At 43.7% G+C, this 26,195-nt stretch overlaps 1 protein-coding gene across 3 annotated transcripts in view; it reads right to left on the bottom strand.

Moving 5' to 3' along the window:
• The window catches only part of LOC136864037 (very long chain fatty acid elongase AAEL008004), a 367,556-nt gene that overhangs the window by 132,832 nt on the left and 208,529 nt on the right, over positions 1 to 26,195 (bottom strand). For all 3 annotated transcript variants that reach the window (XM_067140558.2, XM_067140556.2, XM_067140555.2), the window contains exon 3: positions 23,509 to 23,564. The gene's annotated coding sequence lies outside the window, so the exon portion shown is untranslated. The remainder of the gene's footprint in view (positions 1 to 23,508; positions 23,565 to 26,195) is intronic.

The following is a 26,195-nucleotide window of genomic DNA, read 5'->3' as shown; positions in this document are numbered from 1 at the left end:
GAATGGAGAAAGTGTAGAGTTTTAAATGTGAGGAAAGGAACGTTAAGGACAACACAAACAAAAACAATCAGTCCCCAGGCCAGGGATACAGGGTGCGCACAAATGATTGGAGCGGTTTCACAAAAATCCTGTTTATTATTTGTTGTAACATTACAAAATTATATAGACAGAAAGAAAAACTTATTTAATGGCGTTGTCATGTGGGCGAAATGCTTTGTAATATCAAAACTTGACGTGAAGAGGAAGCTGCAAGAGAAACCTGAATTTAAAAGGTAGATGACTCATAGTAAACCAGTTCATAGAAAGAAGACCAGATGGCAGCAGCAAGCATTGAATGATGTTGCTGTCTTATCAGTACGCACTACACATATATAATAGGAACCGTGTTTCTAATGTGCCGTGAATCGGATCTCTGCATCGATTCTGTAACGTGGACGAAATCAAATGGATCGATTCAGTAAAATGAATATCCCATCATTAGTGGGGAGACCCGCGCGAGATCCCTACTTCTAACTACCTTGGGTACCTTGGAGGGGCCTGGTGCATTGTATTTAGAGCTGAAGCCTGATAGGGGACCTGCGCGTCAATGAGAATTGGGCCCTACCTATGATGAACTAATACTGAAGAAGCCACACACCCCAAGCCCCGAGCGTACTAACCAGGAATCGAACCCGGGACCCCTTTGACGTAAGGCCAGCACGGTCCCCTGGTTAAACTGGAGCATTGGCCAAATCTATGAGGTCCAGGATTTAGTAACGCATTAATTTTTTTAAAATCAGAATTTAACAACATTGCCGGGCTGAGTAGTTCAGACGGTAGAGCGCTGGCTTTTTGAGCTCAAGTCGGCGGGTTCGACCCTGGGTCAGTGCGGTGGTATGTGCTTAACAAGATTTACTGGCAATTAAATATTCGGGCACCTCTGCGTCTTCCAAAACCGTAAAAGAACTTAGTGAGACGTAGAACCAGTTATTTACTATGAACAACTTCCACTCCAGTTAACCAAAGACGTGCTAGATACCGTAAGGGGGCGACGAGTTACCTCAAAGTTCTCATAAACCACAGCTGAACATTATAGGGTTCTCATCTCGCATCCACTAATCGCTACCAAGTTCTGGATATGGAAAGCTCAGCGAGGACATATGACCTTACTGTCCCATTGATGCAAAGTGGGTAAGCAAAAATGTTAACTTCACCCTCAATGCTGAGTAAATCACACTTTGTGTTTCATGCTTCGATAGACTGATCTCTAAATTTGTGAACTAATAAAAACTTACCTCTTCTGATTTAACACTGTCAAACCCTCTGTCTAAGAGAGAGGTACCCTAAACTTATTTGTATAATTTCCATGATTAACTTTGTTAATACTCTAGCTGTAATTTGAAGATGGTAAAATCGAGCATGTATGGTACGAGGAATGTAGTCCACACTCAGTAGCGTAGCCAGAATCGGCCGATGGTAGTGGTCGTGTGTGTGTGTGTGTGTGTGGGGGGGGGGGGTGTATTGTTACAAAATTATGACAGGACACAATGAAGGTGTTTGTGCGTGTGTTGTGCGCGCAAGCAAGGCTTGTCATAAGGACACTGATATCAGTATTCGAATAATATTCTACGTTAAGTTTTATCTGTGGCTGGGTTCTAAAAGGGCCAATGTCATTTTTTAAAATCGAAATCGAGATATTAACTGATACAAACGCGTTTTATCCTGGCTTGCAACATGTTAAAAGGGCCAATGTCTCTGTTAAGTACTAAACGAACAGTTAACGTTTAATTAAATAAGCCTTTGCCAATAATGTTAGATTACCAATAAAGATTAGAGACCTGGCAATTTTTAAAGAATACGATAGAAAAAATTAGCGTTTAATAAGGTGACTTCCACAAAGAAGGTATAAAGTTATTTAAAGTTAGTTGTTGAAAAAAAATAATTGGAAAACTATAAGCAAAACTTCAAATGCTCATAGCTCAAAAACAGCTTTTTTGACAATGGCCCTTTTAGAACCAAGCCACAGATATTTGAAATATTACAAATTCAGTTAAAGTCTAATGTGCTTCTTCAGGCGCTGATAGGCTATAAACATTTCGAGTCCGACAAATTGAATGTAATTATCTTACACTAGTCTTCAGTAATCTTAAATTTTCATGTATTTTAATGCTTTTTTTCTTCACGGTTTCTAATACTTTTCTTTCCGTATCAAGTGGAGTTTTGTTTTGATACAGTTTCTTGTAGCAATGTTTCCTTGCAATTCTGTTGTATTTCTTGTTGTGCAGGATTTAAACTAACTTCGTTCCTATGCTACTGTAAGTAAGCAATGCTGCCGGAATATCTCCCAATTGCAATGCAGGCCCTATTCATTAGTTTAATGAAATGATTTGACTGGCAACCAATCCTTTCTTCGCACCGGTCAGTGTTTCAGAGTCGTTATTCTGCTGCCATAAGCCAGTACGCGTAACACTAAGCTCCAAGCACATGGTGTGTGGGAAGCCCTAATGACGCAAGTAGGCTTGTCTAGTACCTCCCATAAATATATTTATATCGAAAGTACTGGTATTAACACACTCCACTTTTCCAAGTGTAAGTACTAGTATTAAATTAGTAACGTAAACCTCTCCAGAGTTACGACATTCCCAGTAATAACTTCCTTGCATTACAGGAAGGGGAATATAGATGATTGGCGTATTTACCACCTAATTACACAAAGCATAATTATATTCATCTCCCTGCGCGTCCAGCATACAGAAAGGCAGCTTTTCTCAATTCCTTGAGGGTTATGTAACAACATTTACTGTATTTAGCATGGATAATCGGACGGGCTTTAACATTTCACCGAGGTTTTGAGGGCGTGACCGAGTTATACACGAAAACTTTTTTTTTGTTTTTTTTTTGTTTTTTTTTTTTTGTTTAGTACAGGGGCTATGGTGCAGGTACGCGTTTGGCGTAATTACGACTCTCCTCCCTCCCTCTTCGTAATCCAGATAAATGGTTCACTGTCAGAATGGAGTGGAAGGGCATACTGTCATTTGTTCAATGTGAGTTCTAACTGCTAAATGTTTTACTGGAACGAGGATGCCTGATCCGTGGTAATGCCATAGCAAGCCGAAGACTACACTGAGTATTCCTCGGGACCTCGCTGAATCTGCTGAAGAGTCTGTAGCAACGATCACAGCAGATTTGCTTGTGAAGGATTCAACTGAGGATAGGTTATAAAGGCATGTTTTCCCTCCAATGAAAGAAAGAAAGAAAGAAAGAAAGAAAGAAAGAAAGAAAGACAAATTGCCTGTGTTACGAATGTAAGAAAGCTGTAGGCTAAATCTGGAGTATTCAGAAAAAGAGTGTAAAGTGCTTTGAGGAGAATGAATACTTGTCTTCAGAGGGTCCGACTCGTTGGTAGAATGGTCAGCGTACTGGCCTTCGGTTCAGAGGGTCCCGCGTTCGATTCAAGGCCGGGTCGGAAATTTTAATCGCTTCTGATTAATTCTTCTGGCTCGGGGACTGGGTATATTGGGTGTATGTGTCCATCCCAACACACTTATCATATTCAAACAACATACCACACAACCAACCACCACAGAAACACGCAATAGGGATTACATCCCCCATGTAGGGTAGGCGTCAGGAAGGGCATCCGGCCGTAAAACAGGGTCAAATCCACAAGTGCGCCGCAGTTCGCACCCGCGACCCCACAGGTATACGAAAAGCGGTAGGGGAAGAAAGAAGAATACTTTTCTTCAGAGGAAGAATTGATCCATTACAAATTTTCTCAGAGTTTATTTTATAATATTCTGCTTACATTATCCTTACTTTTTCGGGTTGAGTGGTGGTCGCTTGGTAAGCCATGGCCCTTTAGGGCTGTTGCGCCATGGGGTTTATTATCCTTAGAAGAATTATGAATGCATGTTGTCTTTCTGCCCTCCTTTCACCTATAAACTTCTTTACCGGTCGAGCTCAAATGTGTCAGCTTTATGGCTGGTACCTTCTGTTAGCATACCGACTACTAACTACCATGCTGTCTCTTAAGGGGGTCACGCAGCAACAGAGACCGTGAAGCAAGAAACACGAAAAAGAATACGCTGCCTGAGCGGTTAGTCATATCTAGTGTAGGTCTACACAGAATTAAATTTCATAAAAATAAGTTTAGTTTTTCTGTTTTTCGAAAAAAAAAATATTTTCAGTGCTTCGGCGCATGCCTTATTAGACTGACACCAAAATAACTGGTAAAACAAAATGATGTGTGCATGCAGGATTTAGAATTAAGTTTCCAATACAAATGCTCGTACGAATTTTCTTCGAAACAAACGACTTGTCAAAATTGCTCTTTTTAACATGTAGTATTTCGGGCACGAGACTAAGGGCGCTCACAAGTCCAACTCGGTCTGAAAAACCGAAGCTAAGATACAGTACACGGAACAATTTGTATAAACCTCTAATACCTTCTGAAAATGAACTACACAGTTAGGAATATAATTGGGGAACACGGAAGGAGTCTCCCCGAAGAGGGCTAGATAAGGCATTCGGGCATTACCTGGGCAACGGTGGTACACCGGCTGATTCTTCCACGAAGGCGCTGTTACCACAAGTACAAGCAGATGATAGCAAGTACTATATCCATTAACAGTCCTTTTCAGGACCAACTAGAACACATGTCGATCAGACTTAGTAACAATCTCCGCATTTGTCACTTAAATATCGAATCAATATCACCACCAAAGAGTCAGTATCTGTCTCGTCTTAAGTTGGGAGAACAACGGGGATTTTATAGCACTACAGGAAACACACTAGTGACAGTGAAGATCTCTTCAGAAGAGGAAAAATAGATGGTTACAATCTTTCTGGGACAATAAATTATGAACGTTATGAGATCGCATCTCACACCAGATCCCACTTAACTGATTTTAACGTTGTTTAATAAGACAGATCAACAGATATCTTTGTCCTGGTAGTGGAAATCTCAGGCATTACAGTTGTGAATGTCTAAACCACCAGAAGTCAGCACATCCCTTCATTAAAAGCGTTTGATCACCCTGTTTTGAACTTCGGCGATTTCAATAGTCACAGCCCAGCATGGGGATACAAATTCGAAGATGACAGTGGGTCCAAGCGAAATAGTTGGATTGAAGCAAACTCTCTACAACTCGTCCACAATTCTAAACATCTTGGCACATTACGTTCTGGCAGATGGCAAAAGGATTATTCTCCTGACCTGTGCAAAAGTGTCTCGGCCAACTCCTGAGAATCAACACATGGTACAAGGAAAGGTAATCGGTTTCTTTCCTCACAGTCAACAAAGGCCAGTGATTATTCACTATGGCATTGAGATCCCTCTTGCGTCTTCAATACCACAACCTCGTTGGAATTTTAGACTAGCAAAGTGGGATAAATTTGCCAAAGGGCTTGATAACACTATACAGTGGATACCACCAGTTCCTGAAAAGTACAGTAGATTTGTAAAGGCCAAAAAAGATAATGCGAGGAAGTTCATTCCCCGGGACATCGTAAGACGTATATACCAGAATGGTCAGAAGAATGTAATCAGGTCTACACCACCGTATGTCAGAACAGCTGATGAGTTGCTAAGAGCTCTAAATAAATCTAGGAGAGAGAAGTGGCACTGAACTACAGCAGAGATGGACTTCACACACTCCAGTCTTAAAGCCTGGAACCTCATAAGGAAACTTGGTAGTGACCCTACCATGAAACGCAGAAGTTTGCCAATGAACCCAAACATCATTGCCTCCAGACAGAAATCTCTAGAGCGAAGATGGATAAGGTACACGCAAGGAGTGTTAAGAAGCAACTAGGAACGAGAAGATCACAGTTGAAATCGCATCCGGAGTATTCCTGTGACTTCAGTACTGAAGAAGTGGACGAGGCTCTATCCAAGACCAAGATAAATAAAGCTGCTGGTCTGGATGAAATCCATCCTGAGTTTCTGAAGGCCAAACGCCCTGGAACAAAACATTGGTTAGTCAACTTCAATGAAATTCTACGAACTGGTAAATTACCCAAGCTGTTAAAACAAGCCAAAGTAATTTCAGTCTTGAAACCAGGAAAAGAAAGAATTGATGCTTCACATTATCGACCAATTTCACTCCTTAGCGTAATCTACAAAATGTTCGAAAGAATGATACGTAACCGTATCCAGGAAGCAATAGGAAGAGTCATACTAGTTGAACAAGGAGGTTTCAGAAAGAATCGCAGTTGTTGTGATCAGGTGTTAACACTGACAACAGAGATTGAACCAGGATTGCAGAAAAAATGAGGACTGCTGCAGCTTTTGTCGTCCTTACATCAGCCTATGACACGGTCTGTAGAGAGGGACTGTTGCTCAAGTTTCTTGAAGTCATCCCCTGTCAGAAGCTAGCATGCTTATTAAACAAAATGTTATCCAACCGCCGGCTTGCTGTATTTTTGAACGGTGAGAGAAGCAGGTGGAGATCTCTTAATGGTTTACCTCAACGGTCAGTATTATCTTCATATTGTTCAATCTTTACATCCATGACCTGCCAAGAACAACTTCAAAGAAGATACAGTTTGCAGACGATCTAGCTTTAATTACTCAAGAGTACGGATTTGGCACACTGTGAGGATGTACTTATAGAGGACCTAGCTACCATGTGTGACTACACAAATGGAGACTCCAGCCAAATTTTAGTAAAATGGAGGTAACAGCATTCCACTTGCATAACATGGAAGCTAATCGGAAGCTACACGTGGTTTTTAAAGGAACAGGAGCCTCCCACAACTTCTTCCCAAGATATCTGGTTGTCACACTGGATCGATCTTTGTCGTTCAAACAGCATTGCATGAATCTGTCAAAGAAGCCGAGTACAGGAGTAAATCTGTTAAATAAACTATTGGGCAGCAACTGGGGGTGCAGATGCAAATACACTTGGCACTGCTTCACTTTCTCTAGAATACTCCGCTGACGAGTACTGCGCTCTTGTGAAAACCGCGTGCATTCGAGCAAGAATGAAGTACTTTTTTTGCTTGTTGTTTAAAGGGGCCTAACATCTAGGTCATCGGCCCCTACTGGTACGAAATGTAATGACAAAATGAAAGTTCAAAATCATCCACTGACCAAAATAAAAAAAATGGCATGAAGAATGAATGGATGGATGTGAATTTAAAACAATCAATGGAACCGACCCAAAACTATCGTAAAAATAGTATTACTGACCAAGGGACCACTTCTAAAGCACAATCCTGAATCAAGGATGCTTGTTGTCCAAAGGAGTCCAAAATCCGGGTCAACGGGCCCTCATAATGGCACTTATCGCTAGTAAAGTAGAACCATGGTATTCGTCATGTTGGGGTACTAATCAAAAGTAGCGTAGACTCATGGTATTCCACACATGATGGTACAACTCACAAGTATTGTACGTCGCACAGGTAACGCAGACCTATGGTGTTTCTCACATAATGGCGCCATTCACAGGCAACGCAAACCGACGGTGTTCCTCACCTACGTGTTCTAATCACGGACGCCGGTATTCCCGTGGTGTTCCTCATATAGTGGTTACTAATCACAGGCAACGTAGACCCACGGTGTCGCTCATATAGTGGTACTAATCACAGGCAACGTAGACCCACGGTGTTTCTCAAATGATACTAACCACAGGTACTGGAAACCCACAGTGAACCACTCTCTGCTGCTACTAATCACAAACCTCTGGTGTACCTAATATAGTGGTACTACTCGCAAGTAAAGGCGATACTTAATGTTCCCCGCGAGATTGTACTAATCGCAAGTAGTTTCATGGTTCTGATGCGATCACCCCTTAGTCGCCCCTTTTAGTCTCCTCTTCCGACAGGTAGGGGATACCGTGGGTGTATTCTTCGTCTGCGTCCCCCACCCACAGAGGGTAGATCTAAAAAGAAGGGATCCGTCACTTCGAAAAATGAAGTAACGGACGAAGAAAGGCAAGGGCCACGAAGGGCGTGAACATAAACTCCCCAGGCCTCGAATGCTCTAATACCGTCGGGGTCGGAAAAGAACAAGAATTGACCAAGGGAGATCGGACAGGATAGACGAAAGTGAGGAGCCTGGCACAAGTAGAAGCAATGCCACGACTCAGATAAGGGCCCCGTGGTCGCCAGCCCACACTCCGAAGTTTAGTCGCCTCTTACGGCAGGCAGGGGATACCGTGAGTGTATTCTTCATCTGCGTCCCCCACCCACAGGGGGTGGAATTGACGTACAGCTCAATGAAACCATGAGAGTTGTTATTGGTACAGTGAGGTCCACTCCTACTCAGTGGCTGCCTGTTTTAGGAAACCTTGCTCCTTCAGGTCCGAGGAGAAAAGCAGTGAAAGTACAGTTGCTCAAGAAGACCTTAGCACACAGGAACTCACTCTTGTCAATGCCTTACGAGTTCCACCTGTGATGAAGTTAAAATCCCGGAGTCCACTCTGTACTGATCTAAACTCCCATGAAAAATTCAGTGTAACAGCAGAATGTAGACAGCGATGGGAACAATGTCCACCCACCAACGCCTTCCTTATTAAAGACCCAACGAAGAAAGTGCCAGGTTTCGATCTTCGAAATGAGTGGTCAAAACTCTACCGTTTCAAAGCAGGCCCCGGCAGGTGCCAATACATGATGAAAAGTGTGGATATTGTGAAAATGCTGCGTGTGAGTGTGGTGCTGAGAAGCAGACATTGCTTCATGTTGTTGAGAGCTGTCCACTGTCAGCATGTAAGGACGGTTTACGGGCTCTGCATGAATTGACACCAAGTGCAGTGGACATCCAAGTTTCATTATTTCTCTATTTTAACTTGTATGTTCATTGTATATTTTTGCACATTATGCTTGTAAGTTCCATTATATTATTATTATTATTATTATTATTATTATTATTATTATTAATCATAATAATAAATAGAATTTAATAAAGTTCAGCAATATATGCTACAATGTTTTTTCGATCGTTAGTACTGTTTTAGGAAGCGATTGTGGGACCACACGCGCTTGTTCTTTGGCAGATTCAGGTCGCTTGAGTGCGGGCAAGGAGGAGAGACAAGACGGAAAAATCACCCCTCCTACTCGCACGGGGACGAAGTCAAACTTCGAGGAAAGGACTCTGCTACCGGAAAATTTGGACTTAGACTTTCTTTGAGTCTGTTCGAGGGACTGGCATGCGTGTGGCTACGCTCATACTGACGAGTTTCGTATACTGTTCGCATGTAGCGCTGATGCACTGTACTTCTCACGCGAAAACAGGCGCGGGCTACTATTGCTTAAAGTTATACCATAAAACAAATTCATTTATTTTCATGAAGAAGTTTTGTAGCTCTATCAGTATCCATTACATTTTGCTGCCAAACATATCTTAATTGTTCATTTCTGGTTCGCTCAAGGTATGGGGAATAAAATCCAACATTTGCCCTTGTTTCACTAACAGCCACTTGAAGGAGGTCCTTGTGACCACACGTCGGTATGAACGAAACAGAAATTCCACTTAAGCAGTTAAGGGCTAAACCACCTTCGAATGCTACAAAACTCAGCCGGGATCGAAGCCACTATCTAATGAAGAGACATGGACGTACTGTGCCACTAAATTCGAGCGGCATACAAGGGAAATATTCGAGGTGTTACACTGCTATTCCATTTACACTTCTAGTGTAGGTAGCTGAGCCAATGTACAGGATGATCGAAAAGTCCGTTAACATATGACGAGGCAATATTCACGGAATATTAGAGGTAGAGAGGTAATAACTGGCACACGATTGACATGACGTGGGGTTTTATTGACACCAAAATGAAGTACACAAAATGGTCAACAGATGGCACTGGACAGCAACAAGTCATTGATGCTGCATGAGACCAGTACATGGTATAAACGGAGCTGCCGTGAGAGAGGGCGTCATCAGTAGATGCAGAGTGGGTCTCGGCCCTTAAAGTGGCAACGGCTGATCTGCACTCTGCACTCCGACCGGCCAACCGAGCAAAGGACGGGTGGCCACGGCTCTACCATGGCTCCACGGGAGACGGGACAGGGTTGGACCTCATGGCTGGCCCCAACAGTCGGATGTCCTGAGAGTGGTTTTCCATTCTCCTGCACTAAGGCGAATGCCGGGACAGTTCCTAGTATAGGCCACGGCCGCCCTCACCGTCTCCGCACATCTCCTTCACCGTAACAAATCTCCCGGCCTGAGAGACGGCGCCACCGTCTACGAGGCCCACCTCTCCCCACATTGTAGCAGTAGTAGTAGTAGTAGTAGTAGTAGTAGTAGTAGAGAGCGTCAGATGCGCCTACAATCGCGTCATGTCATGCTTGGCCTCTCCGGTCCCCCGATCTCAATCCGTGTGATTAATGGTTGTGGGGTTACCTGAAGTCGCAAGTCTAACGCGATCGTTCGACTTCATTAGGGATGCTAAAAGACAACATCCGACGGCAATTTCTCACCATACCATACCTATGGATATGATGTACAGTGCTTGTTTAAAGGGGTCTAACATCGAAGGTCATCGGCCCGATATGCTGTACAGTACTGTTCACAACATTGCCCCTGACATGTTGAGCACGTGTTATAAAGAACGTAGTCTATGCTAAACCTCGATTGTTATGCTAATTATTGCATGTGTATCGTATGAAGCGACATCTGTTGGCCATTTTGTGTACTTTATTTTGGTGTCGATAAACTCCACGTCATACCAATCATGTGCCAGTTATTACCTCTCTACCTCCCATATTCCGTGAAGTATTGCCTCGTCAAGTGTTCACGGACCTTTGAGTCATTCTGCACACTTGAAAAATGAAACATGTACGTGCCCACATTAATAATGTTACTCAACGTTGAAAGTTGTGAAAATACATGAGGAGATGCACCGTCCAGTAGCGAGCGGCCATGGCAAGGTTGGGACAGATGAGTCAAATTTGAGTGGTGACTGGGTTCAACCACATGTTCGTTGTGAATTCTTATTTCTGCGATTAGGGCCTATGGAAGCTCCATTCCAGATGTGGCGATGATAATTTATTAAAAAAAGATTACTATTAGTAAAATCATTACAGGCTACAGCCGAGTGGCATCGCTACTGGCTTCTCACGAAGGCGGCCCACATTTCGAATCCTGTCCAATGCATGTGGGATTTTAATATGAAACTTCACGCCCTTCTGATTTGGATTCCATGTCAAACCTGAGGTCCTGTGGCTATGATCATGATATCAACAGACGTGTAAAACTACAAGGTTACTGTCCGCATGGTACACATCCGAGCGAAAAAGTAACGTTCGGTACCTTCCTTTTTACAATCTGCCTTACATCGCACCGACATAGGTAGGTCTTATGACGAGGATGGGATAGCAAAAGGTTACAGTAGCCTTAAGGTACAGTCAAAATGGGGAAACCACGGAAAACCATCTTCAGGGCTGTCGACAGTGGAGTTCGAACACACAATCTCCCGAATGGAACCTGACAGCTACGTTACCCAAACCGCACAGCCACTTGCTCGGTACTCGCTTCTCGATATCTTGGAGTCAAATCCTACCGTACCAGCAGACTACTATTCTATTCTTTCTACTCGTGTTTCACAAGCTACTCTTGTATTCTCAGCCCCGTCGGCGTCGAGGTCGGCCGACACTCCTCTGACTCATTCCTATGTTCGCTATTACACGGCGCGACACTGCTCGTATTTACACCACGTTCAACGTTTTTTTTTTTTTTACAATTTGTTTTACGTCACACCGACACAGATAGGTCTTGTGATTACGAACTTACAACGTTAAATAAACAGAATGAAATATTAATCTGGGCACAGACTCATTGGCTGAATGGTCAGCGTTGAGGCCTTCGGTTCAGAGGGTCCTGGCTTTTGATTCTTGGCCGGATCGGGGATTATAATCGAGTCTGGTTCTGGCTCAGGGACTGGGTGTGTGTGTACGAACACCACCCTCTTATTCAGACAACACACTACACTACCAACTATCACAAACTTGCAATTGTGATTACATCGCTCCATATAGGGTTGGTGTCAGGAAGGGCATCCAGCCGTAAAACAGAGCCAAATCCAAATGTGTGGCACAGTTCACACCCGCGACCCCACAGATGTGGGACAAGCCGGTACAAAAGAAGAAGAATCTGGGCACACATTGTTTCCACTTTTGGAATGTGCACTAGTTCAACTACTGGCATATAAAATTGTAACAGAATCGGGAGGTAACACTTTGGAGAGTTCCCTTGTTAGTGCCACTTCATCCATGCTCCAGTCCGGCTCCATGGCTAGATGGTTAGCGTGCTGGCCTTTGGTTACAGGGGTCCCGGGTTTGATTCCCGGCAGGGTCGGGAATTTTCACCATCGCTGGTTAATTTCGCTGGCACGGGGGCTGGGTGTGTGTGTCGTCTTCATCCTCATTTTATCCTCATCACGAACTGCAGGTCGCCTATAGGTGTCATCAGAAGACCTGCACCTGGCGAGCCGAACATGTGCTCGGGCATTCCCGGCACTAAAAGCCATACGCCATTTCAATTCATCCATGCTCCAGAGTGAACGATATTTCATAAAAACTTTTATTACGTCCCGCTAACTACTTTTACGGTTTTCGGAGAATCCGCGGTGCTAGAATTTTTGTCTCGCGGAATTTCTTTTAAGTGCCGGTAAATCTACCAACATGGGGCTGGCGTAAGAGCACCTTCAAATAACACCGGACCTGCCAGCTTGGGCTTAAAAAGCCACCCCATTAATCGTCTGAGCCACTCATCCTGACAGGCTGTATTTCAAATCAGCTAACTGCTGTGTAGAGCGAGAAGTAGGCTACATCATCCGGTGATGTGGGAAAGACCAAGGAAAATTGCGGTTCGTAAATGATTTCTCCTTAAATAACGATGAAGAATAGAGACAGAAGATACCTTCCTTTACTACCTTATGCAGCAAAATGAATGACACAAATGTTATTTAATTGTGTTGGTGAAGTATGTGTTCAAAATATGTTCCATCACATGCCACACATTGTTCGTAACGTTTCTAAAGCTTATTCAACACGTTGATGATCAAAGTTTGCTGTTACAAAAATATAATTAATTCGGAAATATTTGTAGATAGGCCATCTGTCTTGAAAACTGGTTTTTAAACATGCCCCATATGTACGCATCTGGGGCTGTGAGATTCTGATCGCAGGAAGGGTACGCGAATAGAGTTCCATGAGAAATTATACGATCTCCGAAATGTCTTTGCAGAAAGGTAAGAGACTCCCGCGTTGTGGGCTGTAGCTCCATCTTTCTACATCCATTGTCTTTGGAGAAGGTAAGTTGCTGGCGCGACAAAAACTCCGCAAATTCCGTACGAACGGACGACGTTTCTGTTCACCGCTTTTTGTATTCTGTGCAGCATCCTCTGCGATATAAGGGCCCAATATTACATGATCGGTTGCGTAAGACCTGTTGGAGTCTTACATGATTCTCGTTTGCGTTGACTGTTCTTGCGCATCCTGTTGTCCCCTCTCATACACAGAAGACTGAGCACGTATGATGGGGAGAACAGCACATCTCCGTCCCCCATTACAATTTCTCCAGATATTCTGCAGACTGAAAAATAAGAAATCTGAAGAATATGTGGAGAGAAATTATTTAATACAATGTGTAAAATGAGACGAGAATCTAATTGTGATGGGAGAGTGGAATGCAGTGGTAGGCCAAGGAAGAGTCTACACGTATACCTACCAGCTCCTGTCCCACACGTATCAGACAACCCGATGCGGCTACGGCTACTTCAGGGCAACCCCTGGACACCACTGCGCTTCTCCTCGCTCTCCAGGAGGAGTCACGCCAAGTTCGAGATCAGTTAGCACAAATCCAATCCCGGCTTGGAGATTTCCCACCAGCACTGGACGCGACATCCCAAGATGAGACCTGGTAAACTCTGGACCAGGCACCGGAACGCCCTGATCGGTGGCGGCAACTAGTCCCAGCAACTTACACGAAGGCTTTGGAACTTTCTGAAGAAGACCGCGTATTCCGATTGGCTGAAACTCTGAAAGCTCTCCTTGTGCAGATTCCATCAGGACGAGAGCATTACGACGTGCAAACTATTTGATGGTTCCTCTCCAACTGGGAATTCTTGGACAATGGTAAGAGATCATATGCCTATACTCTGATGAGGCTACTGTACATAACTGTACAGGACGTATGTTATGAAATTTTATTCCGCGATGGGGGAAGATTCCGGATTCCAGTTTACTCAGCCCACCAGAGCGGCACGGTTCAGTCGTGGCGGCAAGAGCCGTAGTGGAAACAGAAGCGGTCGCGGAGCCCTGGCTTCGACATCTACGACAGCAACCGAATTCGAGCCGGGTCTGACTCTACCCGGATGGCACCGCGGGCCCCCACTAAATCTCTCCATCAAGGACACTCCTAGTGCTTCGCCACGTGTCTTTGTATACAGCCATCATTACTCTTTCTCCTGGCCTTCACCACGTTCGTGTTCTTCGTGGCCGAAGTGTACTTAAAACGTGATAGCGTGCATCGGATGGGGCCACAAGTCTCGCATTAGTGAGCAAGCGACAGTTTCGTATGTGTTGTGTTTTGATTCCGATTGAAGGTCAGTATTCTCTACATTAGCGTCTTGTGATTACCCCAGCGGTCATTCTCGCCCCGATTTCTATGCATCTGTGCATTGATTTCCTTTACTTTCTGCGTATATACTTTTCTTGTATGATTATATACAGGCTGTGGCAGATGCTTTCATTCAAAATTGTGGCGACTACAGTGGTTATTAGTGCACCACCATGACATTTCTTCTCGCGCACACTTAAGCTGTGATCTGGAAACCATAATCAAATAAATATGTTATCGAGACAATTGCTTAGCCTAAATTGTATTCCTCTAAACTAATGTCTTCTAGGTATTGTGATTTAAACTTATTTGCCAGTGTATTTTTCTGCAAGTTGCGCGAAGTAAGATCGATAGCCGAAAAGAAGTTTACTACAGACCAACACGTGAACAAACAAACAAAACCATTCGAAGTCTACAGCTGCTTGAAGATAAAAGGACAGCGCATGAAATGTTACTTAGAAGATTTCCCTTCTTCAGATTCGCCGTTCTTCGAAGGACTCGAAAGCGTTCATTTATGCAGTTACTAGGCCTACACACATTGAACAAACTAAATAATCCGAAGTTACGCGCTCTCCTAGGAAAACTTACTGGAAAGCCTATATCAGACTCCACAACATTAAGGAAGAATTACGTGAATAGACGCTACCAAAGAACAATGTAGGAAATTAGGCAAACATTGTCGGATTTTTTGTTTGTTATGTATGGCTGAAGGTACGGACTCACTAGGCCGTTGTGAGGCAAATGATGTAAGTACAGCGGAAGATGATGGGTCAGGGGAACAATTCCTAATCAGTTTTTAACACTTGTAAAATGTAAAGGTTTCAACAATTAGCAAATTGTTTGACAGGTCTTCGGGTCTAATAGACCTCAGTGGTATTCAACATGACAGCTTACTCTTGTTATTGACCGATGCTGCACCGTATATGGTAAAAGTTGCTAATTCTCTTCAAGTTTTTACTCGGAGGTGGTGCATGTAACGTGCCTAGCACAAGCTTGACAGAGAGTTCCGGAGTTCTTGAAGGCGCCTGAGATCGGCAACTTTTATTTAATAGGAGGAGTCATGTTGAGTTTACGTTTCATTAACTACATTTTTATGGTTTTCGGAGACGCCGAGGAGGCGGAACATTGTCCCGCGGGAGGTTTTAAGTACCAGTAAATTTACAGACACCAGACTGATTTATTTCAGCACTTTCAAAATTGAATTGAATAGAATAATCCTATTACCTTGTTCCTGATCACCTGAAACTGCGGATAGAGCATTTTTTGCAATGCAATTCTTTGTTACACACATTAGATCACCCTTGTTATAACTATTTGTCCATTCTATATCATTATCATCATCTAAAGGCTAAGCCTTGTCGCTGCAGCCACAGATGTGTCTTGAGCCAGTCTTTTCAACACAGCGTAGGTCTTGCACTTCATCCTCAGAAGGAGGTTCTTGAAAGAAGACACTCTGGGCCGTCCTCTTCCTCTTTTTCCAGCAATTCTTTCTTCAATTATGTTACAAAGGAACAACTCATGCCGTAGAATGTGACCAATAAATGTTATTTTCCGTTTTTCAATTTCAGTTATCAAATTCCGTTCTTTTATCTCTCTAAGGACTCCATTAAATATTAGTCTATACTTAAACCTGGTAGTTATATCCATTCTACAAATCATCGCTCTTTCTCCTACATACATAATGCTACATATTCTAGGAAAAACAATGTGTCCTACTCTTCATCAGTTTCGTTAGTGCTTAAGTTATTTTATTTTGCCACAATATAAAATAAATCATTTCTTCTGTTCTTCTCGAAGCACCTTCAAATACCACCGGACTGGACCAGGATCGAACCTGCTAAGTCGAGCTCAGAAGGCCAACGTTCTACCGCCCGTCTAACTTAACACCTCGTTAATGCGATTATCCCAATGAAAATCTTCCCTGACATTAACATCTTGGGAACGTAAAGTAGGCACTTTCACCCCATCAACCCAGTAATTAAAACAGGACGTTTTCCTATTTGTGGCAGCTAATAATACACATGTGATCTAGAAATTGAGTGGTACACTAACACTGTGCTTCCTTGACGTCTGAGTGGGATAGATTCGCCAGTAGTGCCACGAATTTAGAATGTTTGAGGGACGAACAGTTTACGTAACAAATAAGAGAAGTGGGTTAAAATTCCGCTCCTAGTCTTCTTAGAAATGGGTCTCCCAGTTCACTTTCTGGAGACTTCACTACCAAAGACACTACAGCCACACAGTTTGTCCGAATGACCTCGTATTTATCAAGTACATAAGGTTGTTGATGAAAGTGTCTGAAGACCCTAGCACGAAGTTACAAACCAGCAACGATCATAGGTTTGGATGAATAAAAGTACTGAGTATGGGATGAGGGACTGACTGAAGTCTTCGCGTACTGGATCGGTCCATCGCGAAAGTTGGCAGCGTGGTAAACATCGAGAAGGTGTAACCTTGCACTCTGGAGAGACTAAATAGAACCTGAAGCTACAAGAACACAGTGGTGGAGAGAACTACCACATCTTTACATTAGCCTCATCACAAGCCATTCCATGATTTACACCATTAGTACTTTGGAGTATGAACTACATTCGCATAATAAATCATGATTATTTATACTCCCATTCAGAAAGTTTATTTACTGCAAAATTACGGATATTGTTTGTGGTGTCGTAGCGTTTCGTCCGAATTCCAGGATCAAGCAGCTTAGGGTTCGGCTTGCCACCCGATCGAGTGGAGTTTCGTCCGAAGGCTATCATCCAAACAGTGTTTAATGAAGCTTTAAAATCTATTGTTCATTGCGTAGGTTCACGGTCCAATAAGGTCCATTGCTAGCACTAGCCATGAGTGGCTCCCTCTAGTTGGCACCTGACCGAGCGAGTTGGCCGTGCGGTCAGGGTCGCGTAGCTGTGAGCTTGCATACGGGAGATTGTGGGTTCGGAATCCCACCGTCGACAGCCCTTAAGATGGTTTTCCGTGGTTTCCAATTTTCACACCAGGGAATGCTGGGGGTGTACCTTAATGGAAATCCACGACCGCTACTCGCCCAATCCTAGGCCTCTCCCATCCTTGCGTTGCCGCAAAACCTTCGATGTGTTGGTGCTACATTAAACCACTAGCGAGAGAAAATGACGGCACCTCTGAGAAAAGAGGAAGGCCTGCCGTATAGTGCCTCACTCTGAAAACACGACAAGGGGTTCATAAGTGACCCACGGAGTTCATGGATTCTCAAATAATTAATGGATTTTTTGTTTACTTTTTATGGGATGTTTAAAATGCTTAACAGCTCCAAGGAAAAACCGCACTCTGTCTTAAAATTTAATAATAATGTTATTGGCTTTACGTCCGCTAACTACTTTACGGTTTTTGGAGACTTAAAACTTAAAGCCTAGTTCTAATTTTTCTTTACCAGCTGCCGTTTTGTCAGATTATATAAATGTAGGAAAGATCTTAATAATAAACTAATATCAGAGCTTTGTGAAATCGCTTATGCAACATTCATAGGCATCTTCCTTCATTAATCCATTTGGATGAAGAAATACATTTTTAAATAAATATATCTCTTGACTGCTCCAGTGTTTCACCGGCTCTTACAGTTTCACATGTCAACTGGAACCTGTAGATTTCCAGACCACTGGTCTACAATGTAATATAAAAATTGTCAATTTTTCATTTTCTTCTGCCTCACTGTGGATACGAATCCATTCTTCCATTTCCGTTGGTTTTAAGAACGCTAAGGCAGCATACATCCTGATGGAGTTCCGAACTTCCTGATTGTATTTGGACATCCTTGTTAAGCCCAACGTTCTGCAACATCTTCCAAATAGTGTTGAATTCAGCTTTAGGCCCAAGTAGAATAATTTTGTTTCTGGGGAAATAGAATAACGACGGAAGAAGTAAGGAGGACATACAATGCAGACTAGCACAAATAAGGAAGGTTTACAGTGCGAGAAAGTTCTTGAAAGCACAGATACAAATAATGGTCAACGTCTTGCGCCCTCCTGATGGGTCCTCCACCCTTGGGGTAGTTGAAATGAAATGACGTATGGCTTTTAATGCCGTGAGTGTCCGAGGACAAGTTCGGCTCGCCAGGTGCAGGTCTTTTGATTTGACGACCTGCGCGTCGTGATGAGGATGAATGATGAAGACAACACATACGCCCGGCCTCCGTGCCAGCGAAATTAACCAATTATGGTTAAAAATCCCGACCTTGCCGGGAATCGAACCCGGGACCCCTGTGACCTAAGGCCAGCACGCTAACCATTTAGCCATGGAGCCGGACTTGGAGTAGTTGAAGGTGTGACTCATCAATATGTCACTAGGTCAATGGCTTCAATCAGGTACCTGCGTTCAATCCCTTCTGGTCCCGCTGCGTCGCCCCGTGCTTTCAAGAAACAACTCATACTGTTTGCTGATTCGTAAATCCGTCGCGGACGAGCCCGTATTTTTCTACGAATTTCGCTTTCGGACGAAACTATACGTAATCATTATTTGTAGTTACAAACTGTGTAGTCACCGGTATGAAGTGTTATGTCACTCCTGTTCATACTTTGCAGACGTCACAGTAAGTTACCCACCTTTCACTTGATAGAGAAGCTTCGTCTGTCAGGCTTGCATGGTGACGTATAAGGCATGCATTGCGCAAGTGCGAAAGATTCTTTGCCGGGCCTATGTATTACAGCGAATGGTCGCGAGTTCAAATGTTGCGAAACTTTTAATTGAGCGAATTATTCTCCGAATGTTGAGAAATTTGCTTCAATTGCAAAGGAGATTGCCCTTTAACGGCTGTGTACGTGAAAGCCGGGTCGAGGAATCTTCATCAGCTCGAGCACAATAGCACTTCCATTCAGAATGTCCAGACAGAAAAACAGTTGAACGTTTTACAGCAGGTTCAGGTAGCGCAGCGAGCTCACCCAAGAAGTCTGAACATATTGGGATGTTTCAAACGGGAGGAATTTAACGGGGGCGTTATCTCTCCGAGTGCCAGAGCTTACAGAAAGAAATAAAAATATTTAATTGAGCACTAGTTTCACGTCCTAAAAAGAATCTTATAAAAAAGGCAATGTCACCTCCGTAGAGGCCATGAAGGCCCTTGGAGGAGTGAAAGGTAAAGGCTTCCACCATTGTTAACCGCGGCACGTGATGGGGTAGAGTGGTTAGCTCTACGCCCAGCAGCCTTTGCCCCCGGGAATTAATCTGGTACTCATTTTTGGTGTAGGCTGAGTGAACCTCAGGGTCATGTGCACATGCAGAAGTGGAAATCTCGTTTCTTAAATTTTACGACTTCCTGACGGGGACTCGAACCCACGTCCTTCCGGGTGAACCGAGCACGCCTTTACCGCCTCGGCCAGGCAGCCCCTAAAAAGAATCTTATGCATATGGGAATTCATTAGTTTTAGATCTAATCGGCGACATCATCGTTCGAAGTCATCAGTCTGTAGAGGGTGGGCTGAAAGAAAGAAAGAAAGAAAGAAAATACAAACTCTATCCAGGTATTCCCATCGGCATGACTAGCAGAAAAACATTAAGTTATTTTTAGCCCTTTGTATTTAGTATTGCTGAAAACCTTTGTGTTGGTGTGACGTGCAACAGGTAGCATAAAAGAATCCTGCCTCCACATGTATGTCGAGTTTCTTCAGAGTGTCTGATAAGTTTTGCCCATGTATGTATGTACAGTCCGTCAGCGATTCCGCTGGTGGGATCCTCAACAGTTCTGCCATGAACTGTCATAGATGGCCTAGGCATCAATGAAGAGGCGTACTAGGGAAATGAGGAGTGAGGTAGTTTCCCGTTGCTTTCCTCACCGAGCTAGAGTTGCTATTACATATCAGTCTGCCAAGTCCACTGAAATGCATGCACCAACTGACCCTATGAGCAACATTTTCACACCATTCAAAGCAGGGACTGGTTGCATAAAGATTGGCATTACTAGCACCTTTCATACCTCCGTCACTTTCATATTGTCAAAGCCAAGGATAAGACAGAGACAGGTCAATGAAAGTAACAAAATTGATCTAGCCTATACCAGAAGACATAGTGCACTGTAAACACTAGGTCATGCCAGCAAAGGCATGATGAAACAATAATTACCTCTCCCATCGCTATGTTATCAGATTAAAAAAATCTAATGAAAGTTGGAAAAATACTTCAGAATGTTGCCCACAGTAAACGTTGCTATATAGTTTAATTACAGCACCGTAGCAGAGCATAACTTAATATGTAGGATAATACGAAACAACTACTACGTCCCGAGGACTAATGTATTGGATTGCATATTACAATTAATATTCAGTATACCCTACACTGATAAGTAAATGAATTATACTTTTAGAAAACTACAGAAAGAGCTCTCGTTTGGGCAATATGATACTATGGTCGCCCGGCGAATGACAGTTCGGTGTGGTACACAACTGCAATGTCGTTAAGACGTCGCATGCTGGCCGTTAAGTTACAGATGAATCCAGACGGCGTAAGACAAGAGATCTCGTTGCGAATGATCGCGGCCAGATTTTATCATACGCATGGTCTTTTTTCTCTCCATAGTCCTGCAGGCAACGGGCCTTCCATGAGCCACCGTGTGCAGAGTACATACTGTACCATGCGTTCGTAGATTCGGGGAGGGGGGAGGGGGGAGACCGCTATCGCCAGGGTCAACTGTCGTGGAGTACAACATGATGTTGACAGGAGTCACCGTCATCGCTGACCATTCAGCCAATAATAATAATAATAATAATAATAATAATAAATCACACATTGTCATTTCCATATGCCTTTGCTGGCGAGATGTAGTGTTTACAGTGCACTATGTCTTCTGGTATAGGCTATATCAAATTTGTTACTTTCATTGACCTGTCTCAGTCTCAACCTTGGCTTTGACAATATGAAAGTGACTGAGGTATGAATGATGCTAGTAATACGATTGCTTATGCAGCCAGTCCGTTATGAATGGCGTGAAACTATCGCTCATAGGGTCGGTTGGTGCATGCATTTCAGTGGGCTTGGCAGACATATGTAATAGCAACTGCTGGCTCGGTGAGGAAAGCAACGGGAAACTAACCCACTCATTTCCCTAGTATGCCTCTTCAGTGACGCCTAGGCTATTTATGACAGCTGTTGGCGGAGCTGCAGAGGATCAAACCAGCCTTCGGGCCGAATACCGAACATACATTACAGCTTAAGCCTGTCAAAGTTCATTCTGTCGGCATTTGTGAAAGAAATAAGCTTCTCTACGTCACCTATCTGCATGTACCAGTGTGCTCTCGTCTAGTTCTACGCCTCTTACCTTGTTATCACTAAAACCCAAGTCTGAGCATCGCCTTTTTGGTCTGCCTCTACTTCTCTTGCCGTTCAGGGCCGAGTCCGTTATTCTGAGGTGATCTACTCTTGATTCGCCACACAAGATCCCGCATCTCACGTAAACATTACTGCGTATTTCTGTAGAGCCTCTATGGCTCAGGTGGCAGCGCACCGGCCTCTCAACGCTGGGTTCCGTGGTTCAAGTCCCGGCCACTCCATGTGAGATTTGTGCTGGACAAAGCGGAGGCGGGACAGGTTTTTCTCCGGGTACTCCGCTTTTCACTGCCATCTTTCATTTCAGCAAAACTCTTCAATATTTCATTTCATTTCATCTGACATTCATTAATCATTGCCCCGGCTTCGGCAGCCGACACAATTCGTATCCACGCCGCTAGATGGGGGCTCCATTAGTTCCATACCTGACCCGGTCGAATGACTGGCAACAGGCTGTGGATTTTCACTGCGTGCTTCTATGGTAGTTGGTATCGTGATGTGTTGGGTAAATTAAGAGGTGTACTAAGATGATCACATGCACTCAAACCCCGAGCTAGAGGAATTGACTAAATATAGCTAAAATTCCCGGTCGAAAATCTAAACCGGGGTCCTAAGGTCGCTACATTGACCATTGAGCCAAGTAGCCGGACAGAGGATAGAAGTATAAGTTATCTAAATTTAAGTTGCCTAATCTCCTTGATCAAAGACAGTTTCCTAAATCCTTGTTGTGGATTATGGGAACTTATTCCGGAAAGAATGCCGTTGCTGGCAGGACCTAGTGTTTACAGTGCACTATGACTAATAATAATAATAATAATAATGATGATAATAATAATAATAATAATATTTGTTTTACGTCCCACTAACTACTCTTAAGGTTTTCGGAGACGCCGAGGTGCCGGAATTTAGTCCCGCAGGAGTTCTTTTACGTGCCAGTAAATCTACCGACACGAGGCTGACTTATTTGAGCACCTTCAAATACCACCGGACTAAGCCAGGATCGAACCTGCCAAGTTGGGGCCAGAAGGCCAGCGCCTTAACCGTCTGAGCCACCCAGCCCTGCACTATGACTTCTGGTATAGGCTAGAGCAATACTGTTACTTTCATTGACCTGTCTCAGTCTCAACCTTGGCTTTGACAATATGAAAGTGACAGGTATGAGCGATGCTAGTAATGCCAATCTTTATGCAGCCAGTCCCTGCTATGAATGGTGTGAACACGTTGCTCATAGGGTCGGTTGGTGTATGCATTTCAGTGGGCTTGGCAGACTGATATGTAATAGCAACTCTGGCTCGGTGAGGAAAGCAACGGGAAACTACCCCACTCCTCATTTCCCTAGTACGCCTCTTCAGTGATGCCTAGGCCATCTATGACAGCTGATGGAAGAGCTGTTGAGGATCCCACCAGCGGAATCGCTGACGTACTGAACATCAAACAGGCGCTGAAAATAGACTGGCAATGCGCTGTTAGACTTTACAGCTTTTCTATGTAGGACACATCCGTTCCATCTCATAATGGAGAAGAATGCTACCGTACAACATAAAATGCAGGGATAAAATGCTAACTTTATTTCAGATAAAATGAAGTAGTGTTCTCGTTTGAGAACAATAGTACTGAATGGGTTAATATTAAGAAATAAAACTCACAACAAAAGAGATTCTTTTTATAGAACACTTACCTAATTCGTAATGTGTTGTTACCGCGAGTCCAACCTTACGCAGGTGTACGTTCACTCTGTAAAGAAAAGAAGAAAACATTTGATCAAAGAGCTATATATGAATTGTTTTGTCTCGTATACACTACCCGATCAAAATCATCCGGACACGAACCTGAAATTACACTTTAGTTTACCGTGCCATGTTCCCTGTTATTGGGCATTAATATGGGGTGGGTCCACCCTTCGTCTTTACGACGACTAACTCTGCTGGGGGCACTTTCAATGAGGTGTCAATGTGTCCTCAATAGCCGAAACCAGAGAAGGTAGTGATGTACGCTGGGTTCTGGAGCGAAGTCTACGTTCTAACTCATCTCAAAGGTGTTTCATTGGGTGCAGGTCGATAATCTGGACAGGGCAGGCCAGTCCATTTCGGGAATATTATTGGCCACAAACCATAGCCTCAGAGATGCAGCTATTATCGGCACACACTATCTTGGTGCATTTGTGTACGGGGTGAGGAGTAAGGAGGGAGCTGTCCCGGTTCCGATAGTGCTGCCAACTGAATGAAAATGAAATCTGAATTGAATCGAGAATATGATCGATCGGTATGAAGTTTCTAAACCGTTATTATCTTAAGCCAACAACTATGTCACATACACATTATATAACATTTCTCGATGCGAATCTTGTTCCTAGCCTGAATTCAATAGTTTGGCTTTGCTGTGTAAACAACAACAGTATTAGTACGTAAAGTGCACGCTAGATGTCGCACAACGATGCTTAAGCGATTCATAGTTTGTGTTTCAAAGGTTGCCCGTACGAATCTCGAAGATTGCCGAGGTCGACCGATGGAGCACTAGGGTGTAAATACACCAAGATAAAGTGTGCCGATAATATATGGCAGGGTACTATGCCATGCTGATAAAAATAATCATATCTGAAATAGTCCTCTACTGTACACAGTACACAATGATTTTATATATATTCATATACTTCCGAATTTCGAGTTATCATAAGCGTAATAAGGGGACCACACCCTAACCACGAAAAACCACACCATACCATAACACCACCTCCTCCGTACTTCACTGTTGGTACTACACATGCAACCGTCAAACCCTTCCACCGGATTGCCACAGGGTGTACTCGCTTCCAGTCATCCACTCTCCAGTGGCGTCGCTCTTTACACTCCATCACGCGTCTCTTACCGCTGACTACAGAAATATTAGACTTATGAGCGGCAGCTCGACCATTGTACCCCATTCTTTTTTTGATATTTAGCTTTACGTCGCACCGACACAGATAGGTCTTATGGCGACGATGGGAGAGGGAAGGCCTAGGAAGTGGAAGGAAGTGGCCGTGGCCTTAATTAAAGTACAGCCCCGGCATTTGCCTGGTGTGAAAGTGGGAAACCACGGAAAACGTTCAGGGCTGCCAACAGTGGATTCGAACACACTATCTCCCGATTACTGGATACTGGCCGCACTTAAGCGACTGCAGCTATCGAGCTCGGTCCCATTCTTTTTAACTCCCCACGCACAGTCATTGTGCTGGCTGGACTGCTGTTAGCACTAACTCACGAGCGATTCCTTCCGCTGATTTGTGATTTTTTACAATCACCTTCCGCAATGCTCGCCAGTCCCTGTCCATTACACGAGATCAGCTTGGTTTCTTTAGTTGCGGTTGTTCCTTCCCGTTTCCACTTAATCACATCAACAGTCGACTTGGGCAGATATAAGGGTTGACATGTGGTGGTGGTGGTGATTGTTGTTTAAAGGGGCCTAACAGTTAGGTCATCGGTCCCTAATGGTACGATGTGTAACGAAATTAAAATTAAAACTTCGAAATGTATCCACTGACTAGAATCTGAAACTAATGATGGTGAGAAAATGATCGTGAAACAAAAACTATCAGTGGATTCAATTCACAATATCAATTATTGGGATGATTCTTATTATCTAGAAGGTTCCAAAATCCACGTCACCGGTCCCTCACAATGGTACTAATCTCTAGTAAAACAAAGCCATGGTGTTCCTCCTACAGTGGTACTAATCACTTGTGACGTAGACTCATGGTGTTTCTTGCATGGTGGTACTAAACACAGGTAATGTAAACCCATGGTATATCACATACAATGGCACCACTCGCAGGTAGCACATTAGAGTACCACTCACAGGCAACGCAGACCCATGGTGCTCCTCACCTAGGTGTACTAATCACGGGCGCCTCACTTGGAACTAATCACAAGTGACGTATACTCCTGGGGTCGTTCACATAGTGGTACTTATCATAGGCAATGCAGACCCACTCTGCATCACACATTATGGTAACGCCCACAGGCAACACAATCCCATAGTGTTCCCCCACATAATACTCTCGGATAACGCAGAGCAATAGTTTTCCTCAAATAATGGTGGTAATCACGGGTGCCAGCCAAACCCGTGGTGTTTCTCACATAGTAGTACTAACCGCAGGCAACGTAGACCCTTGGTGTTGTACATACAGTGGCACTACACTATAGGCAACTCAGACCCATAATGATCCACACAGAATGGTACTGCTGCTATATAATTTACACCCTCGCAAGGTGGTACTAGTCTCAAGTAACATCGACCCATGGTGTTCCGGACGTAATGATACAAATAACAAGTCATTTCATGGTTCTAATGTCATCATCCCTTGGTCACCCCTTTTAGTCGTCTCTTACG

This window comes from Anabrus simplex, chromosome 2, assembly GCF_040414725.1.
Source record: "Anabrus simplex isolate iqAnaSimp1 chromosome 2, ASM4041472v1, whole genome shotgun sequence".
Classification (NCBI taxonomy): domain Eukaryota; kingdom Metazoa; phylum Arthropoda; class Insecta; order Orthoptera; family Tettigoniidae; genus Anabrus; species Anabrus simplex.
The sequence above is the reverse complement of the archived record's forward strand: the minus strand, read 5'-3'. Positions and strand labels throughout refer to the sequence as shown.